Source organism: Parasteatoda tepidariorum, chromosome 2, assembly GCF_982258835.1.
Source record: "Parasteatoda tepidariorum strain Cologne lab strain chromosome 2, Ptep-v5.0, whole genome shotgun sequence".
Classification (NCBI taxonomy): Eukaryota; Metazoa; Arthropoda; class Arachnida; order Araneae; family Theridiidae; genus Parasteatoda; species Parasteatoda tepidariorum.
In genome coordinates this window covers 131,337,574-131,352,458 of record NC_141756.1, presented here as the reverse complement: position 1 = coordinate 131,352,458, position 14,885 = coordinate 131,337,574, and the positions used below count along the sequence as shown (strand labels likewise).

The following is a 14,885-nucleotide window of genomic DNA, read 5'->3' as shown; positions in this document are numbered from 1 at the left end:
AAGAATTTAAGACCCATTTACATAAAAACTAAATTAAATAAAAGGATATTTTATTTACTATTGAGTGAAATCCACTAGAATTCAGAAAAATGTAGTATTTTTAAAATGGTACAATTAGTCAAAATGGAAAGAAAAACTGAACTAATGGGCGCATTTTTACGTAGTATATGACTCAATCTTAATGGCTCAAGGGTCAAATTTTTAATATGCTAATTAATTAGTGCAGATGATATTTCCAGTTACGAAATCTGATACAAAAACGCAATTTCTCTGAATAAACATTTTGTCCTCTACTGATTTGGATTCCGGACCCATAAAATATGGGGGTGGGGATAGTCAGAATCAGGAAAAAAATGTTTCAATAATTTGATCAGGAGAGCTGGCCGAAATTTGAACCCTGGAGCATTTATTTTAATTTTTGTGTATTTTGTCAGATCTCTAGAACTTTTTAAACAAAGTGAATAATTTTTGTACTCAATTATGCAATTCATTTATCCAATGACAATTCCATGCAACAAAGTATTTTAAATAATTATTTATCATCTTATTTACTAATGTTTGATAAAAGTTCGAATCGTCAGGTATACGAAGTTATACATAATTTTAAAGAAATAATTTTAAATTACCATGTAGAAAATTTCAACGAAATAGACAAATAGTTATAGAGAAATCTGGTTTTGAATATAAATTTTTTTATAAAAAAAAAAAAAAACGCGCACTGATTCACGTTTTGTAAACGGGTCAGAATATTGACTCTTTATCATACAAATAAAACACGTAACTCAAACAATATCTACAGTCCAACTTTTCTTCAATCCTTTCGTTATTAAGTTCTTTCAACACAAGCATTATCGCTATTCACCGTGATAAATATTGCAAAGCTGAAAAAGATTGCATGTTTTAAATATTTGAAGTACTAAAACAGAATCGTCAACAGTTTAATTTTTAACAATGGCTAATGCATATCCCATAAGAAATATTCTTTTTTTAAACGTCTTTTCCCAACAAATGAATGAAATTTCTTGAATCATTTTTAGGAAGGGAGGTTAAAATTTCTCCTCGAAGCCGCTATCCAAATTTTAGAACCCTGATACGCAAACGATTCTGGATTTATAGGAGGAATACACGGACACAAACACTTCCTTTTATTATTAATGTAATGTTCAAACTTGTTCACATTAATTATTACAATTTGTACAATTAAAGAAAGAAAATCGTAATGTCATTTGTTTATTTTTAGAATCAAGTCAATAAATATAGCCAACCAATTAGTTAACAAACTTTTGAACTTTAACCACATGAAGCAGTATATGATCTCATTACCTTGGGACAATGAGGAAAATACTTGATTCTGCTCTTTAACGGAGCAGTTCGGTTAATCTGCAAATTATCTAGATAGGGATTTTCGATTCTGACATCTTAGTTTTCATAATGTTAGGAAATTTAAGAAAGAGGACAAAAATATTCCATTAAAATACAATCATTCTATTACTTTTACGACATTGATGTAATGATTTTAATATAATGATCTTTAATTTTCCCTCAGGATATCAAGAAAAATTAGCAAGAAGGCTTGTAAAGACCCATCTAACAGTCATTAATCTGTAGGTACGGTAACTACAGGTAAGTTTTACTAGCTTAAAAAAATATTAGGCTCTATGTATTCAAAAAATAGTATGATACTCTTCGTAAGCTTACTGATAATTCTTAATTTTAAGGTAAGTTATTTATTTTTCCTGAATTTCTGCTTCTTATGATATTCAAAGTAATCGTAAGAAGGCAGAGTGACTGATCTAATATTGCCGTTTTTCTTCGGGAAAAAAAAGGCAACATTTTGTCCGGTTTTTTTCCTTCTTTTTTTCCCCGTTTGGTACATTTTCGTCCGAGGGATCCCGTCTCACATCGCCGCTTGTTAAGTCGAAAAATTCATCATTACTACGTTTGCGTTACATGCAACGAAATTTGGTCGTTCCGTCATCTTATTGCGTTTGCGCATTCATATTTTGGTTACTCTTTTTTCACAGTATTTTCCATTTCTTTTTAATTTTTCTTTGTGTTCTAAGACTTTTACCACTTTTTTTTCTCCACTTTTCTTAATCTTTTTTCCATTGTGCTTTTTCCACGTTTTATTTTTTTCATTGTTTCTTTTCCAATTTTTTTTTAGCTTATTTTATAATTTTTTTTTATTGATGCATTTTAAAATTGTTTATCATTGTTTCTTTTCCATTTTCTTCCCATATGTTTTTCCTGTATTTTTTTTCCATTCGTATATTTTTTTTTCGTAATTTTTTCTATTTTTTTTTTATTGCTTTCTAATTGCTTCCAATTTCTTTTTCTATTCTTCCATTGTGTTTTCCCGATTCTTTGCAGCGTTTATTGTCTATTTCATATTTGTTATCCATTTGCTATTTTCCATTCCTATTTTCCATTATTTCAGTGTTTTTTTCCAGTGGGTTTTTTCCATTCTGTTTTGTTTCTATTTTTCCCTGGTGTTTTTCGGATTCTTTGCAGTGTTTATTTTCTATTTCCCATTTGTTATCCATTTTCTGTTTTCCATTCGTATTTTCCATTATTTCAGTGTTTTTTCTATTTTTTTCCAGTGGGTTTTTTCCATTGTGTTTTTCCGATTCTTTGCAGTGTTTATTTTCCATTTCCCATTTTTTTATTCATTTGCTTTTTTCCATTCGTATTTTCCATTATTTCAGTATTTTTTTCTATTTTTTTCCAGTGGGTTTTTTCCATTCTGTTATTTTTTCTATTTTTTCCATTGTGTTTTTCTGATTCTTTGCAGTGTTTATTTTCTATTTCCCATTTCGTATCCATTTGCTATTTTCCATTATTTCAGTGTTTTTTTTTTCTATTTTTCTCCAGTGGGTCTTTTCCATTCTGTTTTTTTTCTATTTTTTCCATTGTGTTTTTCCGATTCTTTGCAGTGTTTATTTCTTATTTCCCATTTGTTATCCTTTTGCTATTTTCCATTCGTATTTTCATTTATTTCAGTGTTTTTTTTTTCCTTTCTGTTTTGTTTCTATTTTTCCCTGGTGTTTTTCGGATTCTTTGCAGTGTTTATTTTCTATTTCCCATTTGCTATCCATTTGCTGTTTTCCATTCCAATTTTCCATTATTTCAGTGTTTTTTTCTATTTTTTCCCAGTGGGTTTTTTCCATTGTGTTTTTCCGATTCTTTGCAGTGTTTATTTTCCATTTCCCATTTTTTTAGTCATTTGCTTTTTTCCATTCGTATTTTCCATTATTTCAGTGTTTTTTTCTATTTTTTTGTTTTGGGTTTTTCCATTCTGTTTTTTTCTATTTTTTCCATTGTGTTTTTCCAATCCTTAGCAGTGTTTATTTTCTATTTCCCATTTGTTATCCATTTGCTATTTTCCTTTCGTATTTTCCATTATTTCAGTGTTTTTTTTTCTATTTTTTTCCAGTGAGTTTTTTCCATTCTGTTTTTTATTTCTATTTTTTCCATTGTGTTTTTCCGATTCTTTGCAGTAATTATTTTCTATTTCCCATTTCGTATCCATTTGCTATTTTCCATTATTTCAGTGTTTTTTTTTTCTATTTTTTTCCAGTGGGTTTTTTCTATTCTGCTTTTTTATTCTATTTTTTCCATTGTGTTTTTCCGATTCTTTGCAGTGTTTATTTTCTATTTCCCATTTTTTATTCATTTGCTTTTTTCCATTCGTATTTTCCATTATTTCAGTGTTTTTTCCATTTATTTCCTGTGGGTTTTTTCCATTCTGTTTTTTTTCTCTTTTTTTTCCATTCTGTTTTTTCAATTCTTAGCAGTATTTAGTTTCTATTTTCTATTATTAAACTTATTATATTTCAGCTTTTCAGGATTTGCTCAATTACCCCACATAAATGAATAAGTGTGACTTATTGGAATCAGCCAGATTAATTCCAGCATTGCCTGACTCCTTTTCGTGAAGCAGCATAAGGAATGGCAGCTTTTGAAAGATAAAGACTGTAAGTAGAAAGTTCCATCCTTATTTTTCTGTCTTAACTGTTTTATGCATAGTAATTTTTTAATTTTACGCACCAGTCATGGAACAGTTTTTTTTAATAACTTATTGGAGATTCTAACTCTCTTAAGATCTCCCAAAAGACGCCCTTCTTAAAAGCATCATCCTTAGTGCAAAAGGATTTTAACTTCCCTCCCCCCGTCTACTTTTTAAAGAAATTATTTTTAAAAATGATCACAATCAGAATTTTTGAACTCCATATAAATTCTATTAGTAATTTTTACCATTTTAAATGAATAGCTTCTCCAGTAAAAGATTTGGTTTCTATATTTTATTACTTTAATTTTATTTATTCATGCCAGTGAAAGATTTTAACTTATTACTTATTAATTTATTATTTAACCTAACAATGTTGGTAGGTTATAATAAACTATAACGAAATAATTTCCATTTGCCTATTTGCAGGTTAACTTCACTCAACTTCTGCTTCAAAAAGTTGCCCGTTTTAGAAAATCGTTATCTCGCTCCCGCATCCCAAAAATTTTCGTTAACTCAAACAAAAGTAATGACCAAAATAGGTTTTAGATAATTTTTAGCCCAATTTAGAAAGTCATTTGGCCAACAAAAACTTTCGATAAATCACCCAACAAAAAAGTTTGACTAAAACAAGTTTTTCAACCAGAAGTTGTAATTCTGCCTCTTGAAAATCATGAATTTATCGTAAATTTTCGTAAGCGCATTCGTCTGAAAGAGTTACGTTAGAGCAGTGGTTCCCAAACTTTTTTGACCCATGGACCCCTTTTTATAGTCAAAACTTGCCCACGGACCCCCAAGTGAAAAACTGCATATATGTACGGTATAAAAATTACAAATTAAAAAAAAAAGAAACTTTTTGTTGGAGAACTATTTATTGAAATTATATCTTTTGTTTAAAATAAAATAAAAAATTAATGACTTGGATGAACTTGATGAGATTTCAAGAGTGTATTTATATCCGGCTCAATGTTTGTGAGCACTGATTTCTAATCATTTATATATTATTTTTTTTGTGTTGGGGTTTATTACGGCACTGAAACTGAGAGAACAATATCCTCTTCCCAAGTTTTGTTTATACAGAAAAAGTTTTGCAACAAACGCAGTTTTACGATTTTACTTTTGATTAAAATTAATTGTTCATCTTATAGTTTCAAATTAGTTTCGTTAAGTTCGGCAAATGTACTGAAAATAGCCAGAAAACCTCGGTATCTTTCTACCATTGCCGGAGTACCGTCAGTAGCTACAGAAATGATATTAGTCAAGGGTATAGCTTTTAATTCAGTCAATAGCGTTTCACCTTTCGTATCGCTTTCCAAACATTTAGCAAATAACAATTCCTGGTAAATTTTTTATTCTTTTACAAATCTTACATGAGCTAAAAGTAAAAGTTTCGTTTCCAGGATAAGTGGACTCGTCAAGCTGAATAGAAAATTCAGATATTTTTAAGTACTCACATAAGGAATTTTCTAGACACTGAGATATTTTGTCAGTCCTTCTTTGTGCATTATTATTGCTCCCTGGAATTCTTTTTACAATATTGAAAGCTGGTTTGTGCAACCCGGTGAGTATTATCTCACTTACAGATAGTAAAATAAGTTCTTCAATAGTGTTAGACTTTCCGGATTTTGCAATCATGTAATATGTAGAAACATGCGAAATTATGAAAAACATGCAATCCATCGTCACCTCGCTCAGATGTTGTCCCAATAAATTGTTGCAGTGACGATGTTTACAGATATTTTTCTTTGACTGTTTGAAAAATAGTTAAATCCTTATCTTTTTTGTCACTATGGATTTTTATCAATTCTTCGTTAAGCTTGGAATGTTTCATTGAATCAGTTATAGTTTTATTACATAGAAGACACATAGGTAAAGTACTATTTCCTGGTGAAGAAATATAGATATACTTCAAATATTCCACACTGTATTTTCGGCGTTTTTGTTTCAACTCATTCATACTGTTATCTCTTACAAAGGGAACAAAAGATATAAGAAAATTTGTAAATTAACTGTTTAATTTGTAACAAACCACTGTTAACAATTATAAGCACCCACCATTATTTATTGTTTACTTAGGATATAAAAATCGCTACTATTTTATTTATCTTAATTTCCATAATAATAAAGACCAATCACAATGTTATTATTTTATATTAAACCTCACGCGGACCCCCTGACGTTGTTCAGGGACCCCTAAATCAGTTTTTTTTCACGGATCCCCTGACTGGTACCACGGACCCCTGGGGTTCCATATGGACCACTTTGGGTAACACTGCGTTAGAAAGTTATAAATCTAAGTTGAAAATTTTTGAAGATGTTCATCAATGATATTGTATTTTAAAAAAGTTCATTACAAATTAGCTATAAGAAAGTACATTTTACGCGTACTCTACGCATGCATTTGTGGTGCATGTCTATGGGTTTACTCAGCCAAAATTTTTTCCCCCGGACTGTTAAAAAAATTAATGGGAAACTTTATCTGATTTCTGAACAAATAATCACAAGTTTGAATTTGAGCTCGGAATGTTTGTATAATTTAGTAACTCGTTCGTCCAAAACAATATTTTCGTTAGCCCACCCACCAAAATAAGTTACGTCTTAAAAACGTTTTAGCCAATTTCTGACAAACAAAGTTTGAATTTTGCCTTGAACGTTAACTTATTGTAAGCCCATCTAAACCTAAATTTTACCCATTCTCCAAAACTTGAATTTTGCCTCGAAAACTAAGCCCTATATTTGGACGTTGTTTAGCTCTCATTTGTCCACCGAATATCTACTCTCACATCCCTCCTATAAAAAGTCTTACTCAAAGAGAATGTAACTACAATTTATTATGAAAACACAAATTTAAATTTTGCCATTAGCCTACTTGTAGTAACTTATTATCCTATCAAAACATATCATTAGCTTCCCCATTATTAAACTAATAAAGTATTAACCGAAAAAAGTTTTGCGATTTTTTTTTGCCTTATAACATGTTTAAATATTGCATCGGAATTCAAATTCATTATAGAAAATCGTTAACCAAACCTTTATCTCTCCAAAAATACTTTTGACAGGGCCCATCCTCTCACAGAAATTCCATCCTGCTTGTGGGGCAAAGGTCATATCAACGGATATAATCCATCAATGTGTCAAAGGGGGAATGTATTGTTACCCAGGTTAAAATGTTTGATTGTTTTCCATTGATAGACCAACATAATTATGATGGCAACCATCCATAATTCCATCGTGAAACATATTTTTGATGGTAACCAACAAAAGTAACCATCATCCTAATGTATGAATTCGGACTGATTTATGATGGTCCAACATAAGAATAGCAACTTGTTTCGATTGTTTTTTATGCTAAACCATCACGAATTTCCATCATGGTATCTTAGAAATCCAATGTTGGAAAGATCATGAAAAATCATCATTCTAATGTAGAAATTTGGACTGATTTATGATGGTCCAACATAAAAAAACAAACTGATGGTATATTCCTGCGAACCAACAAGAATTCTAATTAAAGCATCATGTAAATGTTTAGTTGGAACCATCATGAACCATCAAAGGGGTTGCTAGCTGAAACTAGCAAAAATCATCAAAATGATTTGATGGGACCATCAAGAATTTTGACTTGGGGTATGAAGGACATGGGGATTTTTGAAGGACAGACTCACGAATGTTGACTAATGTTCATCTCTAAACATTTGGCGAATGAATCAGGTTTAAAATTAGAGTTCTAGCAACCCTACATAGCTATAGCAACCCTTAAAGATTATACCACCACGTGTAGTCAATATTAGTAACCTCGTGTAGTTAATATTGTAATAAAATAGAGTAGATAACTTTCCATAATTCGAAGTTCGACAAAAAATTATAGAACATATTAAACATCTCTAATACTTCTATTCGAACTTAAAAATTGAGTCCCGCAGTGAACTGATCATTAAGACTCGGTTCCCAACAGATCACCGAAGTCAAGCTTCACTTGCTGCGGTCAAGGTGCGGGTGGGTGATCACTTGGATTAGTCTGTGTAGGGACCGAAGGGTGTGCGTTATGGGTCCTCGTTAAACTGTTCCACCGTAAAGTGCTCGACTTCGAGTGCAGGTCGTCGGGCCACCGAAGCGGGGGTGCCATCCCCTCGACAGAGGATCAAAATTGTGATGGCATGTCTTCAGATCATCCTCAGGGATGTTTCCCAAACCGTCGCTAATTGCCCATTGTGCAAATTCTAGTTCGACGTAAATGAACTACAAAAACAACAATAAAAAAATAGAGACCGCTTGTATTTGTATCCATAAAAAATGGCTGCAATAATTTACACAATGAATGAACCACCATCAAAGTAATGGCATCCCTGGTCAAAATTCTTGATGGCTCCATCAAAACAATTTGATGGCTTATGTTGGTTTCAGTGCAATTCATGATGGTCCAACATCATTTGACGGTCACCATCATTCACCTTTTTCTAATATGTGTTCATGGTTTTTCATATGCCAACAAACTTCAATTTTTTCATGTCGGAAAATGCTACTTGAATGCTTTGATGGTTAACCATGAAGAGAAGTTTGATTCTCCATCTGTGATGATCCATGATATTTCCAATTATATATTTTTATGATGGTTTAGTGGGAATTATTGTTGGTTCTCAGGAATCAAAACAGTTTTTTTTAATTGTGACCCATCATAAATTAGTCAGAATTCTTACATTGGGATGATGGTTGTTCATAATAGTTTCAGCATTTGATTTCTAGGATACTGTGATGGAAATTCATGATGGTCCATAATTTCTATGATGATTTAACGAAAATTCTTGTTGGTTCAGGAGGAATATACTATCTAAACATTTTTCTTTTCATGTTGGGCCATCGTATATAAGCCCGACTTTTTACACTGGGGTGATTGTTACTTATGTAGGTTACTATAAAAAATATAATGGTTCATGATGGAATTATTAATGCGTATCATCAAGACTATGTTGATCCATCATTGGAGAGCTATTAAAAATTTTGACTTGGGGAAGGCTGAATTTAGTAGTTTCGCAGCTATCGTTTCTTATGATTTTAAAATGATTGGTTACTATAAAAAACCAAAAGAATAAATAAAGAAAAACAATTAAAAATAATGAAAAATATGACAGTCGAAGCTTACGTAGTCAGGGGGTACCAGCCCCGGAAGTCGTAATTGCAAAACCTTTTCGATCGACAAATGTCTCAGTTGCTCTCTCTGAACACAACTCCCTGGATTGTGCCAAAGTCCAGGTAGAGAAAATACAATAAAATTACAAAAACAAAATACAAAAGTATAAAATCTAAACTAATACATAAGAATGCAATGCACAAAAACTTACTTGAAAATAAATCCCAAAACCAAAGTACACAACTGACTACCGAGCATCAACTAATTTGAAATAAACGAAAAAACAACGCTCCCAAATTTAATGAGTAGAAGGAATTAAAAAGTCGCCCTCATTATTGAAAGAAATGCTTGACCGGAGCAACTCTGTCAAGACTTCATCATGCCCTATTAAAAGAAAAGGCGAAACTAATAGTTTTCAATCTTTTTTCTTTAATTTTAAATTAAATATTTCAGAAATTAAAAGTAAAACCAAATTTTACTATAATCAATAATTTTTTTTATAAAGGAAATCAAATGTTAATTTTCCAAATTTTTCAAAAAATTACTTGTTGCCTCTTGAAAGCTCCCAACATGATTGCTAATTTTATTAATTTTATAAGATTGAGAAAAAAGTAAATTTTTGAAAATTTTACTGCATAAATTAGTTTTAAAATTACTGAAAAAAAAACGAACTCTAAAGCCAACCTTTTATTATAAACACCAATTTTAATTTATTTATTAACAATATCGAATTTAAAATCTAAATATTCAACATTTAAGCAATTTTCAGTAGTCTGCTTCAAAACCAAATCCTTAAGATATATATTAAAAATGAAATCATAATTATCACAATTAAATAAAATTGAATCATTAATATACCTAAAAGTCTTAAAATCATTAAACTCAAAAAATTTGGCTTCAAAAAAAGTAAAAAAATATTAGCAAAAGCTCCAGAAAAAGAATTACTTTGCGAAGTCCCTATATTTTGTTTATAAAAATCAACACCGTAAAAGGAACATCTTCAAAAAGATTAAATTTACAAATTTCTAACCAATAAGATTTATCAATATTTTCATTAAATAAATATTTATCATAAATGCAACTACAAATATCAAATATTTATGCATGAGGTATACTGGTATAAATGTTTTCAAAATTAAAAGTATTAATGTAAGAAACCACGCTTTTGTTAATAAAATTCCAAACATCAACGTTACTAAACAATACTTTTCTCACCTTTAATTTTAAGCAAAATAGTTTTAAGAATATTAAACTTTTTACTGATACTAGAATTATAACAATTTTTACCACACGCATTAAATTTAAATTTTACTGGATTTTTATGAAATTTAGCAATAGGAAATAAATATGGAAAAGTAATTCTATCCAATTTAAATTTTAATTTTTTACTAAAAGCAATAATCCTTTTCTCAATAAATTTTTTATCTTCCCTTAAATTTGAAATAAGTATTATTAGCATTATATTCTCCAATAATTAATTTTTTAAAAAAATATTTACGCATGATACAAAAGTTATTAGATGCTTTATCAACAACTGTAATAATAAGCTTATTCTTAAGCATTTTTATCTCTTCAAACAAATCATAATTGATAACGGTACCACTAGGATAAAAACAAAATTTGGAATTAAATGAATAATATTTAACTTTTTCCACAATTTCTGTCTTCCATTCTATTCTGTAAAACACTCAACGGGCCAATGATATTTCCTAGAAATTTCGGCAATAAAAAAAATCGGATCTCTTTTAACCGATAAAATAAAGTCATCATTTTTCATTTTAAACCTTGTTCTGAATTTTGAACCTCTACTCAAAATACTAATCAAATCTTGATCTCCAACGATCTCTAAATTTCCGGTAATAACATAACCATAATCTTCATCAATGTATTGAGAAAATTCGTCTTTATTGCAAAAACAATCAGACGTTGAAATATAATTTAAATACCGAATTAAATTATAATTACATACCTTTTTTCTAAGAGTAGAGGAATATTTATAAGCAACTTTAAGTTGTTTTAAAGGATAAATATCAGAAAAACAATGAAAAACCTGTGATGTCCTAGCAATTTCAAATTTTTAATCATGAAAGTTAATAGTACAAAATACCTTCTGAACAATTAAAACTTTTCCAAAAAGCATATCAATTTTATCAACACCAAGTTTTGATTTAACCAAATCCAAAACAATGTAGTTCAGTATCAAATTTTATTTTGTTCCCAAATTTAAAAAAGAAATTTTTAAGAATTTTATCTTTAAATCCAAAAATATATTTCCTAGTAATAAAAATATTAGTCAGGTTAACACAAAAGTTAAAAATTTTCAAAAATTCATCAAAATTAATAGATTTATTAACCTTTTTACCCTTACCTTTTTTATATCTATACTTTGAATAAAAAGATCTAGGAAAATTAAAACCTTTGAATTTATCATCAATACAAAAATCATCAATATTAATAGTACTTTCCCCACTTACTATTCAAACCTTAATTTACTATTCAAACCTTAAGGAAAAAGAGTTTTAATACTGCTAATATAAATATTTTCTAAATCAAGCCTATTATCTACATTTTCCATAAAATCCAAAATAAAAAGAGTAACAATATCAAAATTATGAAATTGAAAATGTAAAATTTTTAATCTGAAGTACCATTATTATTATTATAAAAATCTTTATAACAAATCAGTGAGAATTAATTTTCTTATGAAATTCTAAACTAGTCTGTGCAATATAACACAAATTGCAACAATTACATTGAATTAAATAAGTTATAGTAAAGCATTTACAAAAAAAAGACATTGGAAAGGCAATCAATTTGTGAATTTTCAGCAAAAGAACAAGATTTTCAACTTTTATTTTTGCATTTTTTTAAATTTTTTAATATTTTTTGATTTATTTAAATTCAAAATTTGACTTAGTATCTTTTTATCCAAAGTAATCTCCAAGTCAAGATTAACATCAGTGCTCCTTATTTTGGCGCGCGACGAGTCCTGCGCTATGAAATAATTATGAATAGTACTTTGCATAAAATTAAATTTAACCTGAACAGCAAAGAATCAATTAGACAAAAATTAACTCGAAACCTAGACAAAGAACAAAACCCCATGAGTTTTAAAGATTAAAACCTTTAATATTTTAAAAATACTTTAAAGTGTTGTTTCTAATTGCTCTATTATTTTGATTTCTTATTATGGTTACTATCAATACAGTAATCATATCATGGAATTTTTGAATTTGGAATTGGGGAATCATCAATTTACAATTCAATCAATTTCAATCAATCAATTTACAATTACATCAATTACAATCAATTTACAATTTATTTTTTCTCTTCATTTATTTTTTTCTTTCATATTATTGAAATCCTACTTTTATGTAATTTGACTAAGAAATTCTTGAAATATATTAAAACTCTTAATCAAATATGATATCTATTACAAAGGAATACTGACTAACTGATGCTGTTTATTTTTTTTAATGCAATATTACTATAGGAATTTTCTATATATTGATATTAATCTATTAGGAATTGTTTAGTGTTCTATTAATTAAATTGTGTTAAAAACTTTAAAGACTTTGTTCTAAATAAAACAAATACGAAAAATAGTATCTAGTTAGTATATTGTAGTATACTATAAGGACCACAATTTCTAGATTGCGGCTAGCCCCCAGATTTTAAAAGTAAGAAATCCATTTCTGTAAAAAAAATTAATTTTCATTGCGAGAAAGTTCGTTTTAGTGTTCGATTTAGTAACTTAATTAATAGTTAGCACTAATTAATAGTTAACACTACTTAATTAGCGAAGTTGAAATCACCCATTAAGATTGGAACTCTTAATCGAAAACCAATGAGATAGATACTTACTTCGTGAAAATCCGATCATTAGAGCGAAAGTTATTCAGGTTGTATTTTTGCTCAAGGTACATATATCTATTTAATTCGTTCTTATGTGGAGGTGGATAAATCTATTACTACACTTTCAGCGTTCCATAGGATGTTAATTTTTTTTCCCTATCCTAATTTATTGTCAAACGCCCGGTGGCTGAATGATAGCGCTTCGCGCTCTTTTTCCACAGGTCCTGGGTTCGATCCTCGGGCAGAGCAAGGTCGACACAGCCTTTCATCCCTTCAGTGGGTCGGTAAAATGAGTACCAAGCATGCTTGGGAAATAAACACTGGGGGTTCCGCATTCGACTGACCATCTAACCGGAACATCTGCTCCTGCACACCAGAGCCCAAAGTCAGGAACTGAGATGGGCACATTAGGCCTTGGCCCTCTATAGGTCTGCCATGCCACTGAGTTTAGTTTTTAATTTATTGTCAATCCCACAAACCTCAAAAAGTTTAAACTTCATTTATATGTTTGAGAAATCATTTCTAAATTTATTTTTTTTGTGCAATATTAAAAAACGTGTTAGTGTCTAAGTGTTTCCATTATTTTGTCCAACCCCTGTATTTAATGCGTTAATACAAAATTTTTGCTACTATTAGGAAAGAAAAATATCTTCTGAAAGTACAGAAATTTTCTAGTACCTGCAGGATATGTTTATAATTTACAGCAAAAAAAATGTGATGACCCTCCTGTTTCAATGCTCAGTCCCCGTTCAGCTGTAAAAAAATAATAACTTTTGAAAAATTGTAATTTAATTAATTATTTCAAGCAATATAATTCAAAACATAAATGACATTTCTACACACAATTCCTATTTGAAAAGCAAAACCATGATAGCTCCATGTAATTCTCAATATTGCATTTTAAAAAAAAAATTGTCAATACTTAATTATTAAATTGCTTTCCAATGAAAAATAATAGTTAGAATAAGGTAAATGTTTTTTAAAGTAATATGTTTAATATTGCAACAAAGTGTTTGTACATTTCTAGGTTTTAGAAGAAGTTCTATGAGCTATTATTTTTATGATTGAGTGGCAACAGTTGCGGCAGTGGTTTACTCAGTGTGAAAACTCCTACCGTCCGGATCGCACGCATCTGTGACTTCAGAAAGCTTTCGGTACGTATTCTTAACTCTCAAAAAATTTTTAGAAAAAAGCACACAAATATTTCAATATTCAGCATTTTAAAACTCTGAAGTTCCTATAATTATTAGTGTAAAAAATATTTTGAGCTACATTGAAAAATTACCTTTTCGAAGAATTGATTCGATATTAGAGCTAATTAATTGAAATATTATATTTAAGATTATTGGTCGGAAAAACTACATTATTTTTGTTGTTTATAACGATTACTGTGTTACAAATGTAGTTAACTGCAACTACAACTACTTTTTTTTTTTTAAATGTAGTGACTACAAACTAATTCAGAATTTAGTAACTACTTCACTACTTTAAGGAAATGAACTTTGCCGGGGAACTTAATAGAACCTAAGTTCTAAATTGTTTTGAATAACAAATTGGCTCACATTAAATATAAGGGAATAATTAAGAAATATTTATGTTCACAAGAATGAGTTTGTTTTTCCAAAATATTTTTTTTAATTTGAATTTATTCATTTAACCTTCAACTTTTTATACCTATTTCGACATCAAATATTTAATTTAAGAAATACGAAATTATCAAATAATTGCGTCTTTTGAATTGTTTAATGCTTTTTCATTTCCTCTTAGAAATTAAGTACATAAGAAATACGTTTCGCTTCTTTGAAATAACATGAGTGTTTTATTAGTGTGCATTCGTATGCAAAGGTGTGACCAAACTTATTATCTATTTTACGTAATAGATATTTTAAATGCTAG

General features: G+C 29.3%; 1 protein-coding gene across 3 annotated transcripts in view; it reads left to right on the top strand.

Moving 5' to 3' along the window:
• LOC147816234 (uncharacterized) overlaps positions 1 to 14,885 on the top strand; it is a 48,877-nt gene that overhangs the window by 10,488 nt on the left and 23,504 nt on the right. For all 3 annotated transcript variants that reach the window (XM_087158399.1, XM_087158400.1, XM_087158398.1), the window contains exons 2-3: positions 1,547 to 3,974; positions 14,017 to 14,143. The gene's annotated coding sequence lies outside the window, so the exon portion shown is untranslated. The remainder of the gene's footprint in view (positions 1 to 1,546; positions 3,975 to 14,016; positions 14,144 to 14,885) is intronic.